General features: G+C 43.2%; 1 long non-coding RNA gene across 1 annotated transcript in view; it reads right to left on the bottom strand.

Annotated features, from left to right (window-relative positions):
- Positions 1-27132, bottom strand: part of LOC139795639 (uncharacterized) — a 504885-nt gene extending 477753 nt beyond the window's left edge. The window contains exon 1 of the long non-coding RNA XR_011725614.1: positions 25252-27132. This is a non-coding gene — a long non-coding RNA (uncharacterized lncRNA). The remainder of the gene's footprint in view (positions 1-25251) is intronic.
- Positions 27133-27716: the final 584 nt, after the last annotated feature.

The raw sequence follows: 27716 nt of genomic DNA on the forward strand, positions 1-27716 counted from the left end.
ACTGAGGAATCAAAACTCATAACAGCCCATCTGAAAAGCACAGTGGAGGAGTTACCAAACATCTTAGTGAAACAATAAATGCTATTCTACACAGATTCAAAAAACCAAAATGTTTCTGCCAGCTGAGTAGGCATTTCCCAGGACCTGCTGGTTTTATTACCTCATCTGTGCCCTTAGCTGTGAGCAAAGTAGTGCTGAAAGCTCCCCATTTAAAGCAGGCCATAACAAACAGAGATTTACCGCCTACCCAAAGCTTGTATAAATTTACTGTGGGCAAAAGCTCAACAAAAGCTTATAAACGAGGTAACTGTGGCTTCTAAATTAAGCCCATTTTCTCTAATTAGCCCTCTTTTTCACAATTTTCCTTTTTCTTCCACTCTCAAAAAGGGACAGCAATACTGTGAAGACCATAAAACCCATGTGCTTATACTGAGCAGGGACTAAACACATCAAAAATTTGCTGGAAGAGAAGTACAAAGTTCTATCTCAACTGCAAAGCAGACAAGGGAAATCAAGCATTCTGGTTAACGTGACTGTAGTTGTGAGAAACATTCAACATTTGCCTAATTTTTGTCTGGTTATATCCTTAGAGAGTCCATCCTCTCCTTGGAAGTTAATTCCCTGCATAACTGTTTATTGTTTAGAAGCCAGCTTCTGTTACTCCCTCCCACTGAGAGAGCAAAACCTCATTTCATCTTTTCATCTGATAGAAGTCTTACTGAAAGCAACAAGCACAGAACTAGTTTATGGCAAATGCTGCCCATTGCAAAGGGCTGGGGCAGGCAATTTGTTTGTTAATATTAAGCAACAGCAAATAAAAGACTTCTAGGACTAGTCTGTGACAGAGGAGCTCAGCTAATTATTTTAATAAGTAGCTTAGGAAGGATGAATGACTCTCGTAATTAGAAATGGGCTACAGAGCAATGACTGTGGAGCTTGTGAACTCAGTGCTGGGCTCAACATGAAAACTTAGCTCTCCAAAAGCCAGCTTCATCTCTCCTAGCTGTAAGCTCTGCCTCCAGCACTGGGAGAGCTGTGTACAGAGAACACCAGATGGAAATCCTCATTTAATTTTGGCACTCCAGGTCCCAAGAGCAATCTCTGCTCTCTGTCATGCCAGCAAAGGATACTTGATGCAACTTCCCATGGGAGCATAAAGCATAAGTGGGACAGAAATCCACACCCTGTGCCAAGCTGCAGAACTATCTTTCCTTTATTTTCAACAGGAAACCAGGGATAGACAGGGATACCCAGGGACTGGAAAGCTGATGAGTGGGAGGAAGCAATTCTCCCTCCTAAGAAGTGGACATACAAAACCAAGGAGTCTGCACTTTCTAAAGGGGCAGTCCTGTTTTCATATCAGGGTTAAAAAGCCTAATAATAAGTGCTTCAGATCTAAATGTTGGCCTAAGCACTGCACTGGGAGTTAACCCTGTATTTTTTTCACCTGGGCAGGAGGCATACTTGTCTGGAGAGCGTAGGCCAGTGCTTTAAACAGATCCTGCTCCTAGGTAAGGATTTAGCAGAGAAATTCTCCCTGTGTCCTCTCAGTGGGCCAATTTGTATGTGCCGAAATGAAAAATTGCCTTGTGTTGGACACACATTGTTGATTGTCTCAAAAGAAGGGTGAGCAGGACCCATGGCACTGGGACTTCTTTGTCCATCCAACTGTTCTCAGACTGTCAGCTCTGTGTACAGCATCTGAAGCCCAAGGAGGCAATCTAAACACACCCTCATTAATTTTACATGCATTTGTCTCCATAACACAATGAAGAAGTACTGAGCTTCCAGATAGCCCTGTATGCTGAATTAATTGCAAGATGGGAAAAATAAGTCCAGACACAAGGTAGCTGAATCACTCACAACTTAGAGCCTGCAGGGATGAGCCTGAATAACCAGGGAGGCTCTTTCTGCTCCTAATGTACATTGATCTATTCACTGCACGCTCAAAACCTTCAGGCTTTTGTTCTGTACCAACAAAAAGTGCAGTCATTTATACTGTACCAGATATTTACCCCTTCCCCATGTCTTCTCAGAGACATGAATAGTGTTATGAATGCAGAGAAAATGTCTGTGAAAGACAAAGGTTCTTACTATCTGTGAAAAACAAAGTGTCTTACAATCAGTGAAACCCAAACTGAAGTAAATAGAGCAGGCCTGGAGAATCTTCAGTAACCTGTTCTCCATAAAGGCATCATACAGAGGCAACGTGCAGGTAATGCAGGATTTTGAGTTGGCTTGTTTGTTCTAGCAAAGAGAGCCATCAAATTGCTTTGAAATGTTTACACTGAAGACGAATTTAGTGTTCATTTCTTGCCTGCAAAATACAGTCATCTTTTCATATGGAGATCTTTATTGTACCTGCTAACTAAAACTAACAAAGCTGACCCAAAAATAACTCTGAACCTGCTTAACAGGACCATAACAGTTCCTTCAAAAAGCTGAAGAAATGAAAGACTAACAAGCCACAGAAATGGTGGATCAGCTAGGGCTTAAGTGATAACCTAATAGTTGCAAAGCCTAATTTAAATACAGGAAGAATTTCACAATTCACCATTTATATCTGAAATGTCATAGGTCCATACATTAAAGCTGACAAAACCCATTTACTACAGCAAGGTATTCAAGTTCATCTCCTCATTTCCTACTGTCACATCAATTTTCCTTCAGAGCTCTTTGGTTATTTAAAAAAAAAAAAAAAAAACAAAACCCAAACACTTCATGTTCATTAGCCTGAAGTTCTTCCACAATCATTTATTTGTATTTAGAAGATGTATTTGTAAGTATTGCTGGCATTTATCCCAACTGTACTTCAAAATCTTCAGCATATCTCCTACCCTGGACAGTGCTCTATGAATCTCTCAAAAAACCCTCAAACTGTAAAACAAATTGTCCTCCTTAAACATGTTTCCTAAACAACACCCAGTCTTCTGAAACATGCAGTCATTCCAAGTTTTAATTAAAATTAAAAAATAAGTGAGAGCCTTGTCTGAAGCTCCAAGGTGTTACTGTTGAAGGAAAGTCATGCATCTTTTCCCACACCCCTTCAGCTGGGGGAAGAAGTCCTGGGGCAGATAACCCCCACCTTTTCCAGTATATGCACTTTAATCTTGATCTTTTCTCTAAGCAAAGTAGATCTTCTTTTACTCATATCTTAGGAGGAGAAACAGCAGGGCTTTACCTTCTGACTTCATTTGTTGGTATGTGACAAGGCACATGCTCCAAGGAAAGCCTGACACTGGTCTCCCCCCTCTGCTTGGCCCCCTGTCTCATTAAGCCACTATCCTAAGGCATCTGCCACCTTGCTGAAATGTGCCTGAAATTGGCCAGCACAGACAGATGTTCCTCAGGAAGGACAGGAGGTGGTCATGCACAGAAACCAATTTCAGATCAGCCTCACACCCTGAACACACTGGCTTGAAAAGCAGTCTTTTTCAGAGTCCTGCTCTAGGCAAGGATTATTTTCCTTCCCACACAGCCATTCACTCTTCATAGAGTCTGTCAGAGAGGTCAGACCTCTCTGCAGGCATCCTAAGAAAAACAAATAAACCTTTAAAATACTGTCATTTCACCACCAAGTCTCAGCCATCTTGGCTAGAACAACCACAGCACCTTACAAAAGCTCAGCTACTGGGCTGAGTCCCTTCACTGGTACAGAGTCACAGAACAGTCATGGCTGGAAAGGACCTCTGAGACCACAGAGTCCAACCACACAAACACACACAACTAGCAAAAAAACAAAACCCCAGCAGTCTGGGCCACCAGAGCACGTCCTGAAGTGCCACAGCCACACATTTCTCACACAGCTCCAGGGATGGTGATTTCAGCACCTCCCTGGGCAGGCTGGGCCAGTGCCTGGACACTCTCTCAGAAAAGAAATTCTTCCCAATATCTACTCTGCCCCTCCCCTGGTGAGCCTCAGGCCATCTCCTCTGGTCCTGTCGTTATTCCCTGGGGAGAAGAGCCCAGCACCCACCTCCCTGCAGCCTCCTTTCTTTTCCCTCTGCCTTTACCCATGGCTGTTCTCTTCCTGCTGTCTCATGTTCTATCTACATGTCTGAAGATAAGTACCAACAGGACTGCTCATAAAATCAGCACCCTGAAGAGATGAGATAATTTCACACATGCTCTTGGTTTCCTGTTATACTGGGGGATTTACAGTGGCTCCTGGCCACTGAAAATATTGAACTGGTAGGAGGTGTTTCTAATATATTTTACCTCACTATTCATTCCTGCATTTTTGTTTTAAGTAATTTGATTTTCTGTAATGGATTTGGGTGGGTTTTCATTCCTAATTAACTGTCGTGATGAAATGATGCAAGCCTTGTTCATGAGGATTCACAGAGCCAAGAAAGGAAATTCAGAACAGGGTAGAACACAAGGATGGAGGAGAGCCTTACCCACCAGGGTGGCCAAGCAATGAAGCCAATTAGCCATGGGTTTGATTGGTGTTGCTCACATTAATGGTGGGAGTAGATGCACTCAATCTTCAAACTTGGTCAGTCAGCACCTTGCAAATTCCATTTCTTTTTAAGACTTATTAAATAGGACATACATCAAGAGAAGCTCCAGAGCAATGTTTGGCAGACTGCCTCTTCCTGGTGGTAACACAAATCTGCCCATCCTTAGATCTGGTAGTGGAACAGTGAGGCCATGGAGCATTACAAACCCCCATCCACTGCCATCTCTGGAAAACCCTCTGCTTGCAGTCACAACTTCCATCTGCACAGGGAGAGCAGAAGGAGAGACAGGGCTTGTGTAGAGAAAGCACATTCTAGCTTCTCCCCTGCTGGCCTTGTCTTGTTTCTGGATGCTGAGCATACAGGAGCAAACACTGAAATGCAGGCTGAAAATCAGAGCACCTCTCACCTTCCCTTTGCCAGGCCAGTTCATAAACTGGAATTTACGCTGTTATTTCTCTGCTTGTTTTTTCACTAGACCATTGAGAGTGCTTAAAATTTCTTAGCTAGGAGCCCTGTCTGTTAACCTTAATTTTGGGAGGGGACAGAAACCAGGAGTCACATGAATTTTTCAAGAAAGCATGAAGCCTGAATCTTATTTTGTAGGTGCGTTTTGAGAAAAGTGTTCTACAGGTCAGAGGGTCTCCATCAGCACAGGTTTGACATGAAAAGACTTAGAGCACTCTCAAACTCTCCCCAGCTTTTGCTATACTGTTGCAGCTGACAAAATAGTGATACAAGATATGCTCTCTTAGTCTTGTCTTCCTATGTCTACCTTGATCAGATAATAAGAAATGCAAAGACATGAATGTTTATTGTTTTAATAGTTGAAGTAGACTTTATTGCTCACAAATACTACCTAGTTTCCCTTGAATTTTTTTCCCCCTTGTGTTTCAAAACAAGGTATGCTTGTAGAGGAGGCAAAAACTAAGTAAATGTGTATGCACTTGTTCTGTTTTGGACCTGAAAAAACTGCTTAATTAAATAAGAGGAAACCGTTTCATCTCTAGTGAGAGGTTAATCCTCCCTCTCTTGTGCTCTCTTATTGCCTTTTGCCCCTCCAGTTCTTTAATAGCAGATGGCCACATTGGTGTTAACAATATTCCCAGCGTGCCCAATGACAACACTGAGGAGATCTATATGCTACTATTAGCATTAATTGGCAACATTGCCCCTGATGGATAAGCTATTATCTTCCTAAGCTTTAGTTGTCTCAGTCTGAATACTTATCTTTATCCAACTGGTAAAGCCTAGGCCTTACTCTATTGTTTTCTCCCACAGAGAGTGATTTATTTGATAATAGGGTTTCAAACACAATTTCTTCCTAAATTATCCTATCCATTCCATTATTTCTTTTCTATTATCTCAAAATTCCAAAAGACTGGGTAAAAAAATTAGGTGCCAAATTCACTGTAAGTTTAGACACTCAGACTGACATCCCTAAATCCCTTTGATGAGATTCTGTGATGTCCTTCTGTCTTTCCAATTAACTTGGAGTGGCACAGTGGTGATAAAAAGATTTGGTCAGTATTTGTCTTCCAGGTGTTGTGTACGTACAAGTATCTGTATTTCATCTACACTCCCTGTTTGTTGCAGTAGCAATGCACATTTTTTTATTTGATAGAGGTCATGCTTACTTCCTTTATGTGCCACCAAGACTCATTCTGTAAGTGTCATGATTAAACAAAAATTAAAATGGACTGGAACAGGTATTAGTCAAAGATGCTCTTGGGAAAAGTAGTTACATTTATATTATCAGGACAGCCAAGTCTTTACTGCTGTGATGCTGTCATAGCAATTCAAAGCTAAGCCACTTTATAAATATTAAATTCCTAAGGAAATGGAAATTCATGGTGTAGTAGTTTTGGAACGTTACTTCCACCTGTCACTTGGATCCTGAATGTACATTCTCTGAACAGCGAAGGACTTTTCCAATATGAAGATGGAGTTGTCAGGATTGTCCTTGTAGCTCTGTACAGGAAGATCAGTTTTGGTTGCTCTAGTTTTCTCCTGAAAGATATGTAAACTGCTTTTCTCTCAGCATCATCTGCTCACGAGAAGAGATCTGGGGTCCTGTTCTGTTGCTGCATATCTTAATTAACATCTAGCACCCAAGTGCTAGCAAAAATAAAAAAAAAACATTTCCCATGTTCCCCCAAGGAACATCAATGTGAGGCCAGCATCGTCTGTTGACTAACATTTATTATCTGATAAAATGGCTAAAAAAAGCCAATCAGTTTTGTCTGGCTAGAATAACAGTGAGCAAGCTGCTGTGTGCACCCTTCAGCCCTGGTCCTGCTCGTGGGCTTTGCTCAAGATGAGCCATTACAGAACAGGCATAAACACTGGCACAGTGGCAGCTCGACACCTCTGCAGAAAAACCTACAGCACCATCCCAGAAATAGAAAAAGGAGTGTTCTTAAGGGAGGGTCTTTTATATGAATAAAGGGATCTCTAACCTGACTGACCAGGGTGTCAGCACCTGCCTGAATGCCAGCTCTTAAAAGGCACATAGTACACATCTTGTTCACTAACACCATCCCTGACTGTAGCTAATTCATTCCTTTCCTTGTACTCGCCCTGAAGGACTTAGACTGCACTCAGTGAAACTCCATTTCTTTGTTACAGCCTTAAAAGCTGTGAAATTATGCCTTACTGGTCCTTCTTCTAGGGGGTGAGAGCCCTCCTCAACTTTCAGGCAACATCTTGCTGACAGCCAAGAAGAAATCCGTGTGTTCAACATCTTGTAATAACTTGAAATCTTTGCTTTGCTTTGAACCAGCAGCTTTCTCAAGAGCAGGGTCATTGTACTGAAAACAGAAGGGAGCAAAGCTCTGAGATATCAAGCAGAGAACAAGCAGATTAGGAAGAAATGAAATTCATCAATGTAATGCCCTCTTGGTCAAAAGTTCACTAAGAGAGAAGGGAGCTGTGTAATGCACCCATCTCCTTTTAATTGGCTTGGAGCTGTTTTCTACCATGCTCAAGCAGATGTGGTGTCAACAGAAGTCACACAAAGGCAGAAACTTTTAATTATTTTAAAATAGCCTGCTTCATCTTGGGCAACTGGGTTAGAACTTGACAAGGAGAGAGAGAGATAAAAAAAGAAGAGGGAATGGGCTAGTATTTGCTGGAATAAATCTCTAAAAGTGCATCTAAAACTTCTTTGTCCAGTGTTTATTAACACAAAAGTTGCTCAGCAGCACATAAGCAGAAATGCTGTGAAGATTTTTGCAGTCAGGGGTATTTGTGACACAAGTACAGTGCAAGTAGACGGGACTTATTTACATCCTTTTCTTAACCCCCAGGTTGCACCTGCTTAGAGAGGAAAGAAAAGAGAGAACTGAGAATTTATCACAAACCCCAAAACAGCTAACTCTGAATTTGAGCCATTAATCATAAGGCAGAAGTTAGACTGATGCAGTCTACAGTGATCCACATCTGGATACAGTCCCGTGCAATGTGCTCCAGGTTATCCTTCTTTGGCAGGGGGTTGGACTGGATCATCTCTAGAGGTCCCATCCAACTCAGTGCTTCTGTGGGACGCGATGGGATAAATCCCTGGCTTCTGAAGGACCTGGCAGATAAGGTTGCAATGCCACTGTCCATCATATTTGAAAAGCTATGGCAGTCTGGAAAAGTCTTTTTTTCCATTTTGAAAAAAGGAAAAAAAGAAAACCCAGGGAACTGTAGGCCAGTCAGTCTCACCTCTGTGCCCAGGAAGATCATGGACCACATCCTCCTAAAGGCTTTGCTAAGGACATATTAAATACAGAGGTGGTGAAATAACAAAAATAACAGACATGTAAACCAGTCATGAGAGAGAAAAAGCCTTCAGCATCAGAAGTTAAGAATAAAAAGGTATCTACACAGATACAGCTACAACCAAGAACTGGATTGAGCAGCCAGCATCATGGTTTTAGCTCAACAGAAGTTAGATCAGACTTCAGGGTACAAGAACAACCACATTTTAGGCTCCCAGATCCTTTGTTTTCTGAAGTATTGGAGTCTTGTACATCAGGGCATAAGCAGATGGCTTCTGGCTACTTTGGACAGAATATTTGTTATTCCTGACAGTAAAGGCATTGATCCATAAGAGCCAGGCTGTGTTGCTCTGGTTGAATGTCAATACACACAACTGTTGCTGCTCCTCCGAGTGTGGACTGAAGGTGAACACAACACAGCGCCCTCATGGTGGCCCCACATCTTCCCGGGCTGGGAGAGGTCAGCAGCACCCAGTAGCTGTTGCTGCCAACTCACCTTCCTTTTCTTCTCCTGCTGGTATTTCTTCCAGCTCTGGAAATCAGTGAAGGCATTTTCTTTTGCTCCACACATACAACTTTGTATTTTGTTGGTCAGAAAGCAATGCTGGCACTCACATGAAGTTCGTTTTATTCAGCTGTTTTCCAGACCCAGATGTGCAAAAGCTTCTTTTGCCTCGTTTCATTCTGATGTTTATATCTGCCTCTGTTTTCCAAGCTGTCCTTGCTTGATAACCTGCTGCTGAGTTGGGAAGTTGTCAGATGTTTGCTGCTGCTTGGCTGAGCCAAGCCAGGATGATGACAACGAAGAAGAATATTTCTCCTACCCTCAGCAAAAAACGATTTTTGTCTAGATTGTACCTTTCACAAGTTTTTATTTATCACTTGTGTTTCACCAGGAAATCCAGATTACAGTTCTGGTACACACTGTGTAACAGCATAGTTAGAACACTGCAGGTGTGCAGAATACCTACAGACACTTCTCTTTGCCTATGAAGGCAAGGGGAGGATTTTCACCACAGCCTTCTGGGTCTTGAATTCTCAGCAAGTTTGAGGAGCTGATGGGCAATGAGGGGTACTTGCCTCAAACAACAGAGCCCAGGGGATGTGGATGGGAATGCTTTGGAGAGGGAGCAATGGATGCAGGAATATTTTCATCTCCAGAAATAAATGCTCAGTCATATCATACTATGACACTGTGGTGGCTGCAGTTTGAAAATGGTCTGTTGCTTTTTAAATGTGAAAGTCACAGTATGGTATTTCATAATCATGCACACCTTACATTTTAAACACTGCCAGGAATACTGTTTAAATATCTTAGTGCAGAGGGAGTATTTGCAATAATCCTGTCTCCTGAAGAGACACAGCCCACAGAGCTCAGGATGGTCTTTGCTGCCAACTCGCCTTTTAGCAAATGAATTCCCATCTGTGGGGGGTGGGAGCTGGAGAAATTTCAGAAAAGGATAATAAGACATTTCTCCACCAGAATTACATCAAAACAAAACAGAGTATAAACTCAGTCTGTCCAACCTAACAGGTCCCAGCTCTCCAGTTTTGTTAACTAGTTTGTCAGAGATAACAGTTACACACATACACACATGTGTATACACACGTGGTACTTCCATAATTGTTTGTTACAATTTAAATGTTCCTCTGTTTGCGTGCACCCCAGTGTGCATGGGTGTGATTGGACACAGAACCTCACATACGTCTGCAAAAACAGGTATGTAAAAAGTTCTCTCTCCACAACCACCCCACTCCTCTCCAAGTTGATGATGGCACTGAAAGAAAAACATCCAGGGATTTTGCAAGGCTGCAGCTCCTCAGCTACATCCTTCCCTGTCTCCATGCCTACTGCACACAAGGACAGAGTCTTGCAGTCTCAGTGAGCAGGTGTGGTGTCAGCACTGAGGGTTAGCTGGCAGTCAGGAAGGGCAGGCATAAACTGAAGCTTGCATGCAACTCTCGGAAGGGCTGAGGCATTAAAGCCTCCAGGTCATCTGCCACCTGAAATGCTCTGCCTCCCACACCACTTTAAGGTCACTGTCAGAAGAAAGCAGGAATCCCAACTCCTTTAACCAGTAATGTCCCCCTCCCCATGCCCTGGCTAGCTAGATCTTGATGCATATTTCTCATTTAAGGCTGTGGTCAACTTCTTTGCTAATCATCAGCACGGGGCAATTGTGTTTGTGCAGTATCACCAGCATCTGTTCGGATGGTACTGCAAAGGAAGGTAAAGCACAGCCTATTAACCATCACAGAATTACTTGAGGTGTGAAAAGCAGGACGTAAAAGACTGAGTCAGAAATGTGGGGCAAACACTGAGAAGATGGTATAGATAGCTAAATCTTTAAATGCCCTCCTGAATCTGGACCTAAATATTTGCAGATTCTATCTGAGTGATTAGCAGCAATACACCATGTTCAGTTTCTGCTGAACCCATCATAAGCTCTTCCTTAGCTGGGTGGCAAGGGAGTAGAGTTCACCCACTGTTTATTTAAACACTTATGAAATTATTTTGATTCCAGAACTAATTAACTGGACTGTATCTTAATCATTCCTACTTGTATCATACAGACGTAAGCAAACTATCATATGATTCCCTATCAGCCTGGTATATTTCAATTTAGAACTAACTTAATAATTGCACTACCAATTAGTTAAAATGTAAGTAGGAAAAGACATTGGATGGAGACATCTTAATTTAAATATAATCCATTAAGTAAAAACTGCTATTCTAATTAGTGATAATGTAGCACAATTAGGAAATAAAATTTGATTGGTACATTGGAATTCAAACTTAATTAGTAACTGCTATTCTAATTAGTAAATGGAATATGTTTCTTGCAGTGTTTTATCAGGGAAAAGTACAGTAGACATGCTGGTGAGGAGAGTGACACCAGGAGAGCTGAGATGAGTAGGATGGAACAGAGGACTTCAACCAGTGTCAACCCCAAAGTCTTGGGCCTGACCCAGCACTGACCTTACAGCAGGAGTAGTTTGATCCTGCTTGAAGAACTTAATGTGAATGACAATTTGCCATCACCTTTGGGCTATCTCTTCCTGTGGTTAATTCCCTCCATTGCCCAGACAGTGTTTCACTTTGACATCTGCAGTAGTTTTCTGTTTCCAGGTGTGGACCAGAAAAATTTGATAAACTAGGGAAAATAATTGTGGATGTCAGCCAACCTGGAGAGCTCAGTGTTTAAATTAGGAAGCTGCAAAGCTGTCCTAGACATAAAGGCACTAAAGCTGTCACAGGTCTAACATTCTTACTAGGGGAAGAAATTGGGGGCAGGAGCTTGAGACAGATGGATCAATGGCCTTCTTAAGAAAGATATAACAAGTTGGGTTTTTTTAACAGGAGAAGGGAGAGAAAAAAACAAACAAAACAACCCCCACCCCCAAACACTGGCTGTTCTTTTCATTGAACTAACCACAACAATTTCAGCATCTCTTTCATGAAAATGAGTTAATTTAAAACCCCCAGCTACATACACATACTTAGTACCATTCTCTATTGTATTACTTTGCATTTATTATGCAAAATATATGAGGGCAATAAGCACCATGGAGAATGAAAAGCTTCTCAACCTGAGGCCTAAGGCTGGTACAAGAACCAACTAAGTTATGAATAAATTAAGTCTGGAAACCAGAAGATGATTCATGTCCCTCAGTGACAGATTTCCAACCAGAGGAGTAGGTTAGGAAAAAGTTAACTGTTTTTAATAGGGGATCCCTAAATTTGTGGGAAAGACTAGAAGGGTCACTTTTGGTGACAGCAAGGACTCAATTTGGTAAACGAGAGAGATCTTTCCTAAGTGCCCTCAAGGATGTTCCTATGCCTTTTGTGTTGGATTAGAGAATCCTCCCCTATGAAAAATTTTTGTTCTTGTTCTCAAGATATGATTCCATTTTGGCAATGACTTTGGCAGCATAATTCATCACTGTGATGAAAAAGAGAAAAAAAAAAAAGGGGGGGAGAGGGATGCCTTTGTTTGTAGAAATCTGCCGCTCAATAATTTAATCTGGTGTTCCTGGCTCCTGAGTTTTAAGGACAATTGACTTTGCTCTCCCCATCAAACTCACATTTCTATACATTTCCCTTATATGTCCACCCAGATACCTGTCTTTCCACACCAAAGAGCCTTAGGCCATTTAATCTCTCCTTACAGAAAGCCATTCCCTACTGGTGATAACCATTATTGCCTTGCTTTGGGTGTTTCCCAGCTCTGCTCAATAGTTTGAGTTAGACAAACTGCAATTTCACACAACACTCAAGATACAAAAACATCACACATTTAAACAGCACCCTGAGGGTATTTTCTGTTCTCTTTCCCTAATATTTTTTAGGATAACTGCTACTGAGGCCTGAGTAGATGTCAAAGCTCTAAGACCTCTTTCTCCAGTGGCAGGAGTCACTTTAGAGTCCATACATGTGTGAAGTTTAATAGGGTTTTTTTTACCACATGCAGGGGCTGTTGTTTCCAATATGGTTTTCACACCCTGCATGAAAAAAGGGTTTTAAGTCAACTCAAAAGGCAAAGTGTCAGCTGCAGCAGGTATTTCCCTGCCAGGTAAGTACCAGAAGCCACTCAGAGACAACCAAGTCCTCTGGATGTACCATCAACCTGGGTTCATGATACTTCCCTCTTAGGTTTCCATTCAAGAAAGTCACAGAAGCATCTCCTTAATAGCACTCTGGTCAGCTAAAAATTTAAGCACAAAGCTACCATTACACACCTAATAAATCCTTTTGTCTTCAGCAGGATTTCAGCATTTCCTTGAATTTAAGTATAAACTTCAGTATTTTGCCACATGGAAATGCCTTCCTGAACAAACCTTTTATTGAATGAACTGACTATACAAACTCAGATTTCCTAAATCCTAGGATTTCACCTACTGGAAATGGGTTGAATGTGTGCATGGCTTAGGTACTGAACAGATCCTGAAGTTGCTCAGAATTATTTTGTGCCAGCAAGTACAAATTTGTCTGACATCTTCTCAGGCCACTGAAGAAGTGACACAGACCAAGGGGAGGTGGCATGCCACAGGGTGCACACACTGTCATTACCAAATTGGAATCCAGATAAAACATCAGCTTCTCTCTAGAGAGCTTCTCTGACCTTGGCTTGATGCCACCAGAGCCCTTTGAGGTGTGTACACATCAGATTAACCACACTTGCAGTTTTATAAAAAGTAATTATTGAGCTTTAGATTTTCTTTGATAAGCTGGTACTAAAGCCCTGCAGTTCTGCCTGCCCTTTGGCTGGGAGGAGCAAGCTCCATTTCATCTGACAGTTCGTGTTCTATTGAGGAAGTACTTCTTTGTGGCCTTATTTCAGGGCTCAGGACATGAAAAACTGCACCCTGCTTTGGGATTTGCTGTAGCAGGGAGTCTTCCTGTAGGATTTCTGTGAGCTGGTGCCCCAGAGCAACAGCAATAGGCATAGAGAGCACAAAAACCTTACAAAGGAGGAAGTTGTTGCTGTAACTGCCAGCTGGCAGCCTGCATTGGGTTACACAGGTGTGTATTTGTACAACTATCAACCTATCTTATCAGCTTTGCACAGTGCCTACGTTCCCAAAAACCTCTCCAGACTTTTTTTTTTTTTTACTGTGTATTTTTAGAACCTCTAGTACAACAACATCAGAGGTGCTGACTCAGCTCTTTGGTAAAAATAATGATCCAAAGGCCTAATGGGTAATCAACAGATCCCTTACAAGCTTTTCTGCAAACTGCCTGGGACAGCAGGGGCACAGCTAAAGGAGAGTGCAAGGGACTTGCCTACCCTGCCAAAATGAGTTCATGCTGGGGGGAAGAACTGGGCTACACAAATTGCATTTTGCCTCCACCTGCATGAGGCAGAATTACAGCTTGTCTCCTACAATGGGCCTGAAATAAGCAGAGTGTTCACAGTGAAGGGCTTGTACCATGAGGCTCTAGTGGATAAGTAGTGTTTGTTCCTAGAATGGCCATGTCCTCTAAATGCCCTTTTCTGTGATATATTTTGATTAAGCATCCTGAAGAGCCCTCTGATGAAGAGTCAGCCTACCCTCATGCCGTGCTGAACACTGCAGGAACAGCTCAGCTAATTTCAGCTGTCAAAAAATTAACTACCTAGTCACAGCAGTCACCTGGGTATGCTGCACTCGGGGGGAGATGCAAGGCTCAGGCAGACTTGGTTGCTCCCAGAGCTACCTGCCTCTGCAGGAGGGGGTGATTCATCCTCTCCTAAAATAGGCACATAAACCTGGGATTTGCATCACACTCCTCTCATCCTTGGCTCTTGATGACTCTCGAGGGAGCCCAGATACCCAGCACTGACCAACCCCTGGGCCTACTGGCTAAAATAATTTAAGATAAATCCCCCCTCTAGCAACTTTTTCCCACCCCAAGCAGCCAACTGTGTAAATTGGGTAGATCTTCAGCAGAAAGCTTTGTGGCTGTCAGGTAGGATTCTCTGTGCAAGACAAATACCACCCCTACTTAGGTACAGTCCTCACAATAATTGCATTTCAGACAAGCTTTTCTGTCCTTGTCCCTGCCAAGCCACAAGGGGACGTTCTCATTTCAACATATGTGTGGCTTTGGCATGTTCTGTGCTGACTATATTTGACATTTTAATTGATGCCATTTGTTAATTAAGAAGGATAAATGATGACAGCAAGAGGGGAGGAGATCTTATAAAGAATGAATAACAACCTTGTTCAAAAGCAGGTAATGAGATACCAAGTTAAAAATATGTAGGAGCTTGCAAAAATGTCTAAATGTTTTTCAGAAATCAGGTGCTGCCTGTCTTTTCCTTATCACAGAAATGTCAGGGAGCGAAATTCAGAGACTTACAACAGATATTCTTGATACTCAAGAGTTTCCTAGCAGAAAAGATGACTTATTCCTGGGTTAACTGAGAGCCAACCTCCTGCTGCAGTGTGGATTAGTGCTCACCATTCCCTTTCTCTACCCTTGCTTCAGCTCCCACTGAGGCAGAGGACATGGCCAGGGATGGGGCTGGACCCCAGCTTTGTAGGCAAGACACCAGGCAGTGGTGGCTTCCCTTAGGGCTGAAAAGGAAAGTGGGATTGGTGGAGTGATGCTCAACACTGATCCCTCTTCAGATGCACCAGCAGCTGTGTTTGGGGCTTGTTTTCCCTAAATACTGTCTGTGTGCTATGCAAAGCCCCTCAGTAGAGAAGAAGAGAGCAGTGTCTGTTGGCCAAGAGGGTGTCTGCAGAAAAGCAGATACAAACAAACCTTGGGTCTAGTTCCCTTCCATGAAGATGCGCATTTGAGCAGAGACAGAAGGAAAGGCCACATAGAGGCTGGAAGGGAAAGAAATCCTACAGCACAAGTCCTTGCATCTGATACAGGGTAGAAAATCTAGGGAATTATTTGCTGTGGTGTAAAAGGAACACAAGAATTATGTGCCCTAGGATGAAAGATGAGAGCAGTTTATGGAGGGTCTCCACATCCAGAGGCTTGGCAAGAAAGCTGCATTTTTGGACTAACAAGCAGAGCACCCCAAAAACTGAGTCCCTGGTCTGGCTCTTCCATGTATTCTGGGTTATACCTTCAGCACATCTCCTGCCTTCCCCAGCCCTCACTTTCACTTGGTAAGGCTGGAAGAGAAAGGCAACACAACATCACTGCAACCCTGTCTGGGTCTCTGCAACCAGCACCGGAGCAGTAGCAGGGGTTTCCATACACAAGTACACTACGAAGTTGCTAGAAAAGTTCATTTTCAACTTCCACTTAAACAAAACAAAAAACCACATGAAATTTGGGGAGGTAATTAATCCCAGCTCCAGATCAGCGCAGACTGACTGTGGGTTTTTTTTCTCTACTTGTTTTAGGTTGTTTACTCAAAGTATTAATTTGTTTACCTTGTTATTCTTCACTCCCTGCATCTGTTCATTTGTTTAAGTACGAGCCTTCTCGTTTTCTACTTGTTTCCTCTCATTACAGTGGAGCATCTGCTTAGCACTTCAACAAAAATCAATCAAAAATCATTTTATACCATTGAGCAGAAAGTTTTCATAAAGTATGACTGAAGAACAATTGTCTTTATTATCCCTTTTTATTATTACTATTTGTTTAGATTCCAGTTTGACAACATTCAGGATGATTTTGACAAACATTTTTTGGGGACAATGGCCTAGAAGCATAGCAAAGAATCAGAGCTCTCTCAAAATCAAGGAAACAAGACTATTGCCTTTCCCTCTCTTTTGCAAGTAATTTCAAAGCCTAACTTGAGATGGGAATAGTCTGCAAAAGTTTAGGGTCTTTCCCTCTAGCCAGCAATCCAAAGCCTGGCTGGCTGTGACCTGATTCCTCTGGGGAAAGCTCAGATGGGCCCATTTGTGCAGTGCTCATGGGAAACGCAGCATCACTGCCACCTCCCCCTCCTTTCCAAAGATCTCCTCCCATCCCTTCCTCCCCAAGCTGCAGCTGCTGAGGGCTCTCAGAGTCCATGCCCTCTTCCCCCTGGCAGGATGTGAGCTGGGGAGATGATCTCCACACGCCTCTGCATCCCTGCTTGCACAGCAACTGCAGCTCTCACCGATTATTCACACTGAGGAATCTCATCTGAGCAAGTGACATTTAGAGAAAATTGTCTTGTTGATTAAAAGAAAAATGTAATATCTTGGGAAAAGCTATAGAGTATAAGGGGGTGATACAAGGCCAAGTGTCCTCTTGCTGACTAACAGCTGCAGGCAAGAGCTGCTCATTAATGTAATTGAGTCACACCAAGTTTCATGATAACATTGTGGAGTTCTGAACAAGTGATTAAACTGAGTGGCACAGAGATGAACCTGCCAGCTTTTCCACCAGTAGCCCAACTTGCCTCCAGGTCCACATTTATGTCTACAAGTGGATCCTGTGGCCAGCAATCCATCACAGCTGACTCAGTATCACACTCACCACACCCCCAGCTCCACCTGGCCCTATCTATTTCAGTCAGCATCCGCTGCTTTCAGCTAATTTCAGACAGCAAATCATTAGAGATTTCACTCCCAAGAAGCATGTGGGGTTAGTTACTGTTGGTTTCTGAAGTAATAAGAGCATAATATTTGATTTGCTCCTAAAGATGTGGTCACAGACTGCACTAAGATCTTATTTATAAGTTAATGGTACAAGTTTGGAAAAATGGGTCTGCCCTGAGCTGCCCCCTCTGAGGCTGAAGTCAGCAGGGTCCTGACAGGGCATCCAACTCCACAGCCCACCCCTCCCAGCCCTATGGGGACCACACACAGCCTGGCTTGTTCTGACCCCTCCCTGGATGGCACACACTGGAACTGCTTTCAGCAAGCCCTCAGCATGGCTTTGCACATCAGCACATTGGGCAAGAATGAAGAGGGAGCCCTCAGCATTGCATCCTCATGTGCTTTTCTGCAGCAAGGACAATTTTAGCCCTTTAGTTTTCAGCAGCCTGGAAAAGCACGAGCTCCCTTTCACTACCTCTCCCAAGTGTTATTGCCATTTGACAGAGCTTAAAAAAAGCAAGAAGCCACAAATAAAAACAAACTCAAAAAACCACCCACACAGCAACCCTGCTCAGACATCACAGTGTTAGGGAGCCCCAGCACCTATGTACAAGTATTCAGAGACCAACTATCTGGATTGAGTTGTAGGCTGGACCAATGCCTTATGAATTAAAATAAATCACAGCAGATCCTCTGTGCCTATTTCTGCCTCTTTACTCAGACACTTTCTCCCATCACCAGACATAAGACAGAGAAGAGCTTCTACAACACAAGATAATACTCGCTACATAAAAGTACTGTTCCTCTAATTAGCAGAAATATTCACAGTAGTGAATAAAGGAAAGCTTTTATTCCCCTGCCCTATTCTTCTGCAAAGATACGATTATCATCTAGAACATCACTTAATTAAATACTAGAAACGAGGACATTTTGGAACTGAATAATTCTTTTCTCCAATATTCTTTCTTATTTCAAACACTGGTCAGGAAAAAAATCTAGCCTTGTCACAGCCACCTGGTACTTGTTTTTTTATTTAGTTCAGCATGATTTTGAGGAAAAAATTAATTCATTGCCCTCCAGTGCAGACACCTCATAATGAGTAATTTTATGGAGAGAAAGAAAACAACCCCAAATCTTTGTAAAGCCCAACATCTGATCTTGGTATTTTCTATCACCCTTCACAGAATTAGCTGACACAGGAGGTACATCTTTTCTGCATTAGCACCAAAAAGCAATTGAAGTTAGGACTTTCAAAGGCTCCTACATCTTGCTTCTCTTCCTTGATTCCCATTGAAACCTCTGGTAAAAATCCACTTCATTATGAAGATATGTCACAGAATGTCTTTGGTTGGAAGAGACTTTCAAGATAATTCAGTCCAACCTTTCACCTACACTGTCATTTCACTCCTGAACTACATCCCTAAGGACCAGGTCCACATGCTGTTTAAATGCTTTCAGGTTTGGTGACTCCACTACTGCCCTTGGCAGAAAAGATAGAAAAATACCACTTCAGTTATCTGACCCAGTGAAAACTTGGTTTTAGAGAGCGACTGCTGTCACCATTCTCCCCTTGCATGGACTTGGCACAGGGATGCTGGTCCCCACATTTGCTCTTGCCTCTGTGGTGTCCTGCAAGCAAGGATGACTGAAAGGAAATAACACAAGTGAGGCAGTCTCAGCTGGACATACTCCTGAGGGCACTCACCTTTACAACAGTGCTTTAAAGAGAAAGGCATGCCTTGGGCTTGGCTAGCGATGACAAGGCAGGTCATTATTTCTGCATACCAGCAGATCATTGTGTCTGTTAAACTACAGACTATCTTTACTCAGCTATTTATCATAAAGTAGCTGGCATGCTCTGGGCACAGCACTTATCCTAGTGAGGGGAGAGAATGGGGAAGAGCAGGGCACAAAAAGATGATGCAGAACCAGTGAAGAATTAAAACACAAGATCAGAGTCTTCACTAGCACCAAATAAGAGCAGTTTTCAAACACATGAAACATTTTGAGCCTTTTGCAGCACCATCTGTTTTGTCCAGCTAAATTCTCATATTAATCATCTTTACTCCTTGTGAGTAATTCCCTTAGGGAAACCCTGATGAGCATTCTTAAATTTATTAAAACCATCAGCTTAATATGAGCCCATAGCCATCATCTTCTGCCTTATGCACCTGACGATGGGGAGACAAAACCAGTGATAAATGTAACATGGTTTTTGTCATCTCTATACCTCCCAGTGCCATTTGTGGCAGTGGTATTGGTGTTCCTGTGACATTTCATGCACATCCACTGAAGTGTGCCAAGCACTGTACCAGCTCATCATGGTTCTCCAGAGTAAACACAGAGTTTTCACCTGTGATGAACAATAAAACCTCTTCCATCTATTTCCTGAGCCCCCTCATCTCTCCTCTCCTCCACCTATGAATTCATCAGCCAGGGAAAAATTGGAACCTGGCTCAGTGCCACGGGCTAAAGGATAAAACCCACACACAGAGACAGGGCCATGCAGAAATACCATACAGAGAGAAAACAAGCTGCAGTGACCTTCTTGGGCTGTATCAAATAATAATGGAAATAATGGAAAGCAGGCTCATGGGGATACAAAACTAACCCTAAGGAACCTACCAGCATCTTGACACACTCTGATTTCCCCCTTCCAACACCTTTGCCTCCCCTCTTGCATGCCAGATGCCTGTCACCCCTGCAGCCCCAGTCTGAACCAGGCTGCCTGGGGGGCTGCAGCCCCTTGCTAAAGCAAAGGGGAACACTACAATGTGTGGGCCATTTCTTTGCCTCCAGGCCTTCTGCATTAGAGAAGGCTGGATCATGTCAGACCTTCAGGTAGACCTGGCACTCTGGGGACACCACCATGGTGAAGGACAGACATCTTGCAGCACCAGGGTGAAGCTTTAACAAGAGCACAAGACCCTGGGTTTTTTTTTTTGGCCTCTCCAGGTACTTCTGGAGATCAAGGATGGGGTTTGTGTTGCCAAATTACTCTCTTCAGACATGAAAGGAGTCATCTTAATAGAGACCAGCCAATCATCTGTAGGAAATTAATTTTCTTTAAGGATTTTAAACTTGAATTTTCATTCTTTCATGTATTTCTAAGGAAATAGGACCTCCTATGCAGATAGCTGGACAAATACACTATACAAGATGAGGTGATGTTTCCAAGGAACAATGATACATTTGAAAGAAATGCAAATATGGTGAGGGGAAATGGTTTAAATTATGTTGATGTGACTACTTAGGAAAGCTAAATGCATAGAAGTCTTTGCATTATCAGTGTTTTCAGCTTTCGCATCTTAAAAATAAAGGAAAAAAAAAAGGCTATGTCATTGCTTAAAATACAGTGGCAGTATTTTGATTTGGTATTCTTTGCTTCTCTTTGAGATGTTTTTATTTCTCCTATGTACTTCAAATCACACAAAGGTATTTTTGAGGTGAGGTGAAAAAGAACAAGGCAAAACAAGAGATATATAAAAATTGATGGCAAAAAGAGCTGAACAATGTCTATAAAAACCACTTGGTCCCAAAGAAAAACAGTTGGGAGCTTTAAAAAAGGGCTTTAAAGTTATAGACAGCAACTTAAGTCACCTGCAGTAACCTGGAAGATGAACATTAGGGCCATTTGCAAGAGGTTTGGTGAGCACAGAGAATGTTCACAGCTATGTGGGCCTGAGCCAAAGCCATCCTCCAAACCTTGTCCCATTAGGAAGCAGAGGTTTTCCAGAGTGCAAAGACCACTCCAGCACCTGCTGCCCTGATTTCCCCCCTTATTCTTCCAGGTGGCTCCTGCACCTCTCCCTTTCAGCCTACAGTGTGTTCCTGTGATAAGCTAAAGCAGTGGGCTTTTTAGCACAGCCCCATGCCTGGTATTGGGGTGCCTGGGGGTAGAACAAGTGTCATGAGGCAATAACAATCTGCATTTCTCCTGTACTTTTAACAGCCTCCTTGTACTTATGCCAGTAGTTCAGTATATGTGGACATACTTCTGATATTCTAAGCATCTTAACAGGTCCAGCTGCTAATAAAAGACCCAAATAAAATAAAGCAATAGGAATAAAAGCATAAAAGTGGGGTTTTTTTGCTCATACATATAATTGCTCCAACAAATCCACGTTCATATTACGGTGTTAGGAAATGTTGAGCAAGGAAGGTGCTGTAGCTTTTACAATGGTTTCTGAGGATTAGCACAAGACTGGTGGTAACTGGGGCTGTGCATGTCTCAGCTGGACATTGCTGAGATCTCCCTGTGGTTATCCCAGTTGCTGCAGCATCAGAACTTTCACTTAGGGAAAGTTTTTCTTCCTATAAATATAACTCAGTGTAAATTGCTAATTTTCTGATCCATAGTGGGGATGAAATAATCATGCTAAGAGATAGAAGAACTTTCTTCCCTATCCCCTACTTCCCCCACCCCTAGCATAATGGCCTACAAGGTTTTTAAAACCTAATTAATAACATTAAAGTGTCAACAGCCTTAACATTTTCAGTATTGTTTCCTGAAGCAGAACAACCCATGCCCATGCTTGCAGCCTGTGGTTGCTACAGCTTCCTTCAGTGAGCCGGGCCTTGAAAAGGATGACAGGTTACAATTACCTCTGAGTTCTGGGCTATGAAAAGAAGTGTTTGGGTGACAGGCAGAGCTGAACTATTCACCTCTAACCTGTACAAGCAGGACTGACTGCAGTAATGACAATTTAATTTTTTACTTTTTTTTTTTCTTTTCAGAAAACATCAAGCAGTACTGACAGTACCACCTTGAAATGCACAGACACAACAATCCAGCTTCTGGTCTTAACCCTGAGTGCATTAGCTAGGAAGACACAACAACATGCAAACTGTGTTCTTAATCCTCTTTGGCAGTCTCCTTTGAAACTGGAGTATTGGGCCAGGTCCTGTCCCAGTAGGACCAATCCTAAACTCCTCAAGATATACAGGACAAAAATCACTGGACTGCTAATTCAGCACAAAGCATTCTTTTCCTTGCTTTAACTATCTGAAATGCCTTTCCAGTTTATAATATCTTCCATTATGGTAAATGCATTCACTTTGTACTGTGTGGTAACAGCTGCAGTTTATCAGAAGTGTATAGATGTAAACATTTCTCATAGCTTAACCTGCAAAGGAGAGGGAACTTGGAATCCTTAAGAATAATTTAAAGATTTATAAACAAACAACTTGGCTGCTCACTTGGAAGTCTTCACAAGAGGAGCTTCTGTGTTGTTATTCCAGCAAACATTTATGAGGACAGGAGAATAACTCATGCCTTGTGGGTATCTTAGAGAGACACCTGCACTTTTTTGTGATACAGTCAGAAGTCATTAATGCCCAGCTTGTAACACTGACTTTATACCCTCATTTATAAGAAGGTACATTTCTCCATGCATTCACTGGGAGATGCATATGTCTGTATAAATTTTTAGTTGGCTTTATACACCAGTGCCCAAAACTTGTGCTAATTATTCTCAGCTTTAATAATGAGTGAAAATTCAGCATATTCAAGGCAAAAGGAGCCTGGATCACATGCAATCTGTGTCAAACATGTAAGCTTGACAGCCATATAGCCCCATCTCTAAATCATAACTGTATAATCTGATTGCCCAAGTCGCATTATTTTAAACAGTCCTAGCAATCAACAGAGATTCACCCCTACAAACTTATTTGACCCCTTTCCTTAATGAGGCACAATTACACACATAACAGTCCTCCATTAACCTTTGGCATAGGTAAGAATTAGTGATCAAAACTAACATTACAAGTGATGGCAGGTTGCCAAACTGCATCAAAAAGAAAGAAAAAGAACCAAAAAATCCATCTCCAGAATGAACCCAACACCCTGGTCTTTTTAGGGAACAGAAATTCACCTGCATAGTGGATATTAAAAGGTGAGAGTCTTTATTGATCTTTCATTTCTCCCTACTGCACCGTGTTAATTGCAAATGTTAAGAACTATTCAAAGGAAGCAACACTTTTCAATATTAACCTCAGTAAGTGAATTAAGCAGCAATACTTTGTATGAAATTAGAGATCACTAATGGGTCAAAAAATGCAATTCATTCTTGCTCTGGGCAATCAAGACTCTCAGATGATAGACCTCTGCAACTTACTGCAAGTCTGGTAATTGCTATCCATTACTTCCATAATCAGTCTTACTCCAGGGACAAGTGATACCAAAATCCTATTGGATTTCAGTGGCACCAGGGCAGCAGCCTCCACCAACAGGCCTGCCATTTGAAAAATCCCAGCCAGCTATTCATTCTACTCACTTGAACAAGGCTAAGTAATTTAAACTGCTTCCAGAAGAGCGAGGGGTTAAATTCATCCTGAGGCTATCCTGCTGAAATAATGATAAATCTGGAGCAAGTTAATTAACAGCCATGAGAGATTCTTTTCCTATTAGCAGTAAAAAAGCCTATCACCATTCACAAGCAGCTGTATTTCAGCAGCAAAGGTATAACTGATATTTAAAGTTTCCAGCATAACCTCTGCATTGCTCCTTAGGCACTGCAAAACTTGAAATAGAGAAAGAAGAATTCTCTTCCTACAAGAGCAGGCATCAAGAACAGCTGTGCAGGGGTCAGTGATATAAAATTGGCAGAGAAAGAGATACAAAGCCTAGAACAGCAAATATAGTCTTATTCCCTACCCCAGTGCAATTTGCTTTCACATGACACAGAAGTTGTCACACCTGATTCCAAGGTCCAGTAGTGCCAATAAACCTGGCTTTAACAGAACCCAGAACTTTAACCAGTACCTAATGCTTTGAAAGAAGGCACAAACACCCAGGTTTGGGGAAAATACTCAAAAAAATAAACAAAAATATCCTAATTCCTGGGAAGCAGAGGAACAGCACATCTGCAAAAGTACATTGTAACATTGGAAAGTTCCTGCATCTCATAATACTCACCGCTGGGCTCGCTGTGCTGAGCAGTCTTGCCGTAGCTCTCTGGAAGCCATCGCAGATACCAGGACTGGGTACAGGGTGAAGAAAGAGGTGTGTTGCCTGACCTCAGCAGAAGAGAAGCTTCAAAAGGGAAGCAGGGTTCTGAAAACCACTCAAACTTCCAAAAAGCAGCACTTGCAGCAGCCAAAACTTCTGATACCTTTTCTGATACCTTTTCGTGGCTTTGTGTGGCCACGAAGAAGACCGAAGGGAAACAGGAAGGGGTTTTTTTTATTAGCTTAGTGATGACACCTGGTGAAGAACTTCATTGACACAGCTGGGGTGAATCTGGGTTGATTGTGTGCTTGGTTTGGCTGTCAGAGATGACAAGCACCTGCAAGATGCATCTCAATGAGTTTTACGTTTTGAGGGTATCTCTAAACTGGCATGTTACAGCCAGTAGGGTCATCTCAGTGAAAATAAACCAAATGAGAAACACTAACCTCTAAATTAAGAAGAAACTAAGAGCAGCTATCTCATAATCGAGCATATACTTTAAACTTTGCTTTGAATGGTGAACAGCAGAACATTTCTTGTAACTTGACCCAAATTATTTTCCTAATCTTGTACACAGATTACATTTCCTTACATTTCTGCCCTAAAACCAGCTTGGCAGCTCACACACTTCTTGATGTGCAATGATCTTGCTCTGTCCTTTCCTCAGCACCATAACCAAGCCTCACAGCCTCTAATATATTTATCCTCCCATCACCTCTGTAAAGTTAATATCCCTTCTTTGCAAAGGTGCAAAATTAATGCACAAAAAGAGATAAAAGAGTATCCTGTCAAGGCTTTTTAAATTAAGGAGTTGGGTATCTAAATAGCTGGATGATTTAGGACCTTAGAGAGTCATCTGCTGTCAGGCAGTAATTCCTACTTCTGTCCTTCATTTCAAATATACAGATTTGAAGGTCTAGCCCCCCCTTGCTTTACCTTTTTTAGTTGTTTGTGGGGTTTTTTTGTATCTTTCAATCTTAGTGTGGGTTTGTGTATTGTGTGGGTTTGTGTCTTGTGTTTTAACAGCAAATATCTCCCCAATTCCACTTGCTGATTGCAGCAGTCAGTATAGAAAGAATGCACTTCTGTGTCTTACCTGCTGATTTGAACTCCTGTAACAAATGTTACCATGGGAGGTCTAGAACATCCTGAAATAGCTCGGATCAATTCCAAGTGGTCCACAAGAAGGAACAGAATAAATCTGCAGCAGATCAGGGAAACACTACTTTTTTCTGTGCAAATACAAGTGATTCAGAAGTGCTCTGTCTCTCTTTTTAATTCTGCAGATTTCTTGCTTCCTTGTGGTTATTTAAACCATGCAACACTGCTTAAATTATGCAGACTCATGTTGTGCTCACAGCCCCTCACAATAACACCAATGGTGGTCCTAAAGATTACGTCTAAAGGTTTCTTGCCAGAAGTATTTTAAAAAGCAGCAGTATAAAAATATTGGAATTCTCCTGAGAAATAATTTTATATTGTTTATTTTTCATCTTCCTTAGTGTCCCGGTTTGAGAGGACCAGGATAGAAAGCCCTGTTTGGGACATCCCCAGCAGTTGCCAGCCCGTTGCTGGGGCAGCTGTAATGAGGAACAGCTGAGCCTATGGGGGAGGAGAAGATGGTTCAGGTGAACTAATTTAACTCATCACAGTGTTCCTTCCATGTGCTCAGTACAAAATGGCTTCCAAGAGAGCTGTAATGAGGAACAGCTGAGTCTATGGGAGGAGAAGATGGTTCAGGTGAACTAAATTAACTCATCACAGTGTTCCTTCCATGTGCTCAGTACAAAATGGCGTCCAAGGCGCCATTTTGGGGTATTTTCCGGAGTCCGCCATTTTGTGTGGTGTGCTAGCTGGGTCAAGGCCTTCCTGCTGCTGCCTGCATTTCCCAAGCCAGCTCATCTTCTACCTGCTCAAGGTTTCTCAGCTTTACAGTTCCTCTCCCTTCTCCCCTCTGGGAGGGAAGTGTCACCAAGAGAACATCTGTTAGTGCTCAGCCACTGTCCAAACCATGACACTGACCTCCTGGGCTTCAACATACTGAAGTCCCCTGCAGTTCAGTGGCTCAAGTACACAAGCACCATCCCTCTCCAGTTCCAAGCCAGCTAAACCACATGGCTTGCAAGCCAGTGTCAGTCTGCATTTCATCTGGGCACCAGCTGGCTTTGGTGACAGAGGAGTTCTTGTTGCAGGGCACTCACACAGCTACCCTGCAGCTGCTCATCCCAGTGCTGGTTGTGCTAGGACCGGCTCCCCCTGTCACTTCTTACCTCCAGTGTCCCACTTTCATCTCTCACTATTAAACTGTCTCCCAGCCAGTCACTTGTGATTTCAGGAAAGTCTTCCCAAGTGGTGTTTTCTCTTTTGAGATCTAACCCTGTCGCTGTGGGACAGGGGGGGGGAGCAGGCGCAGGATGATGGGAAGGGCCAGGGGTCTGGGACTGAAACACCATGTTAAAAATGTTGCTTATGTCTTTCACTCACTTCATACCTGAGTGCTTCTCTTCCAATAAGTAATCACGCTAGACGCAGGAAAAGTTCTCGTTAGATCTCCTGGCCCTGAAAACCGTGAAACCTGCAGAGCGCAGGCAGGATCCAAACTGGGCTGTGAGGCACCGCAACGCTCAGAAAGACGGGCAGGAGCACATTGAGCTCGCTTCGGCCAAGTCCCTGAGGAGAAGGCTCCGGAGCGGGGTTGGAGCCGAGGGGACCCCTCTTTTAGAGGCCAAACCCCCGTCCCGGGTCAGAGCGGCTCTGGGAGCGGCGGTTCGGGCTCGGCGGGGCGGGGTCCAACCCATCAAGGGTCAGTGCGGGGCCCGGGGCGGCATCGGCACGGGCAGAGCAAGCGGGTAGCACAGGGCGGCTCCAAGGCCTGACCCTGACGGGAAAACATCCAGAGATTGACTCCGGTCCGCCCCAAGCCACAGCCAGAAGAGATGCGGTGACCCGGGATGATCGCTGGAGCTCTGAGGTGAGGAGAGGCGGAAAACGTCGGAGCTCGTGAGCGCTGAGGGAGCACAGCGAGGGCAGGGGGCGCGTGCCCTGTCAGCAGGCACGGAGCTGCCCCGCCCGGTGCCTCAGCGGAGTGCGGAGATCAGGGACCATGAGGGAAGGTGAAACACATCCGTGGCCTCTCACTAGAAGGACATCGAGGTTCTGGAAGGTGGAGAGAAGAGCTGCCAAGATGGTGAGGGGCCCGGAGAACAAGTCCTGTATGTGAGGAGAGGCTGAGGGAACTGGGAGTGTTGGGTCTGGGGAAGAGGACGCTGAGGGGAGACCTATTTGTGCTCTCCAGCTCCATGAGAGGAGGCTGCAGGGAGGTGGGTGCTGGGCTCTTCTCCCCAGGGAATAACGACAGGACCAGAGGAGATGGCCTGAGGCTCACCAGGGGAGGGTTAGAGTAGATCTTGTGAAGAACTTCTGAGAGAAAATTCCTGGAGAGAGAGTCCTGAGAGAGTGTCCAGGCACAGGAGCAGCCTGCCCAGGGGAGGTGCTGGAGTCACCATCCCTGGAGGTGTGTGAGGAATGTGTGGATGTGGCACTTCAGGACATGCTCTGGTG

Source organism: Heliangelus exortis, chromosome 4, assembly GCF_036169615.1.
Source record: "Heliangelus exortis chromosome 4, bHelExo1.hap1, whole genome shotgun sequence".
NCBI lineage: Eukaryota > Metazoa > Chordata > Aves > Apodiformes > Trochilidae > Heliangelus > Heliangelus exortis.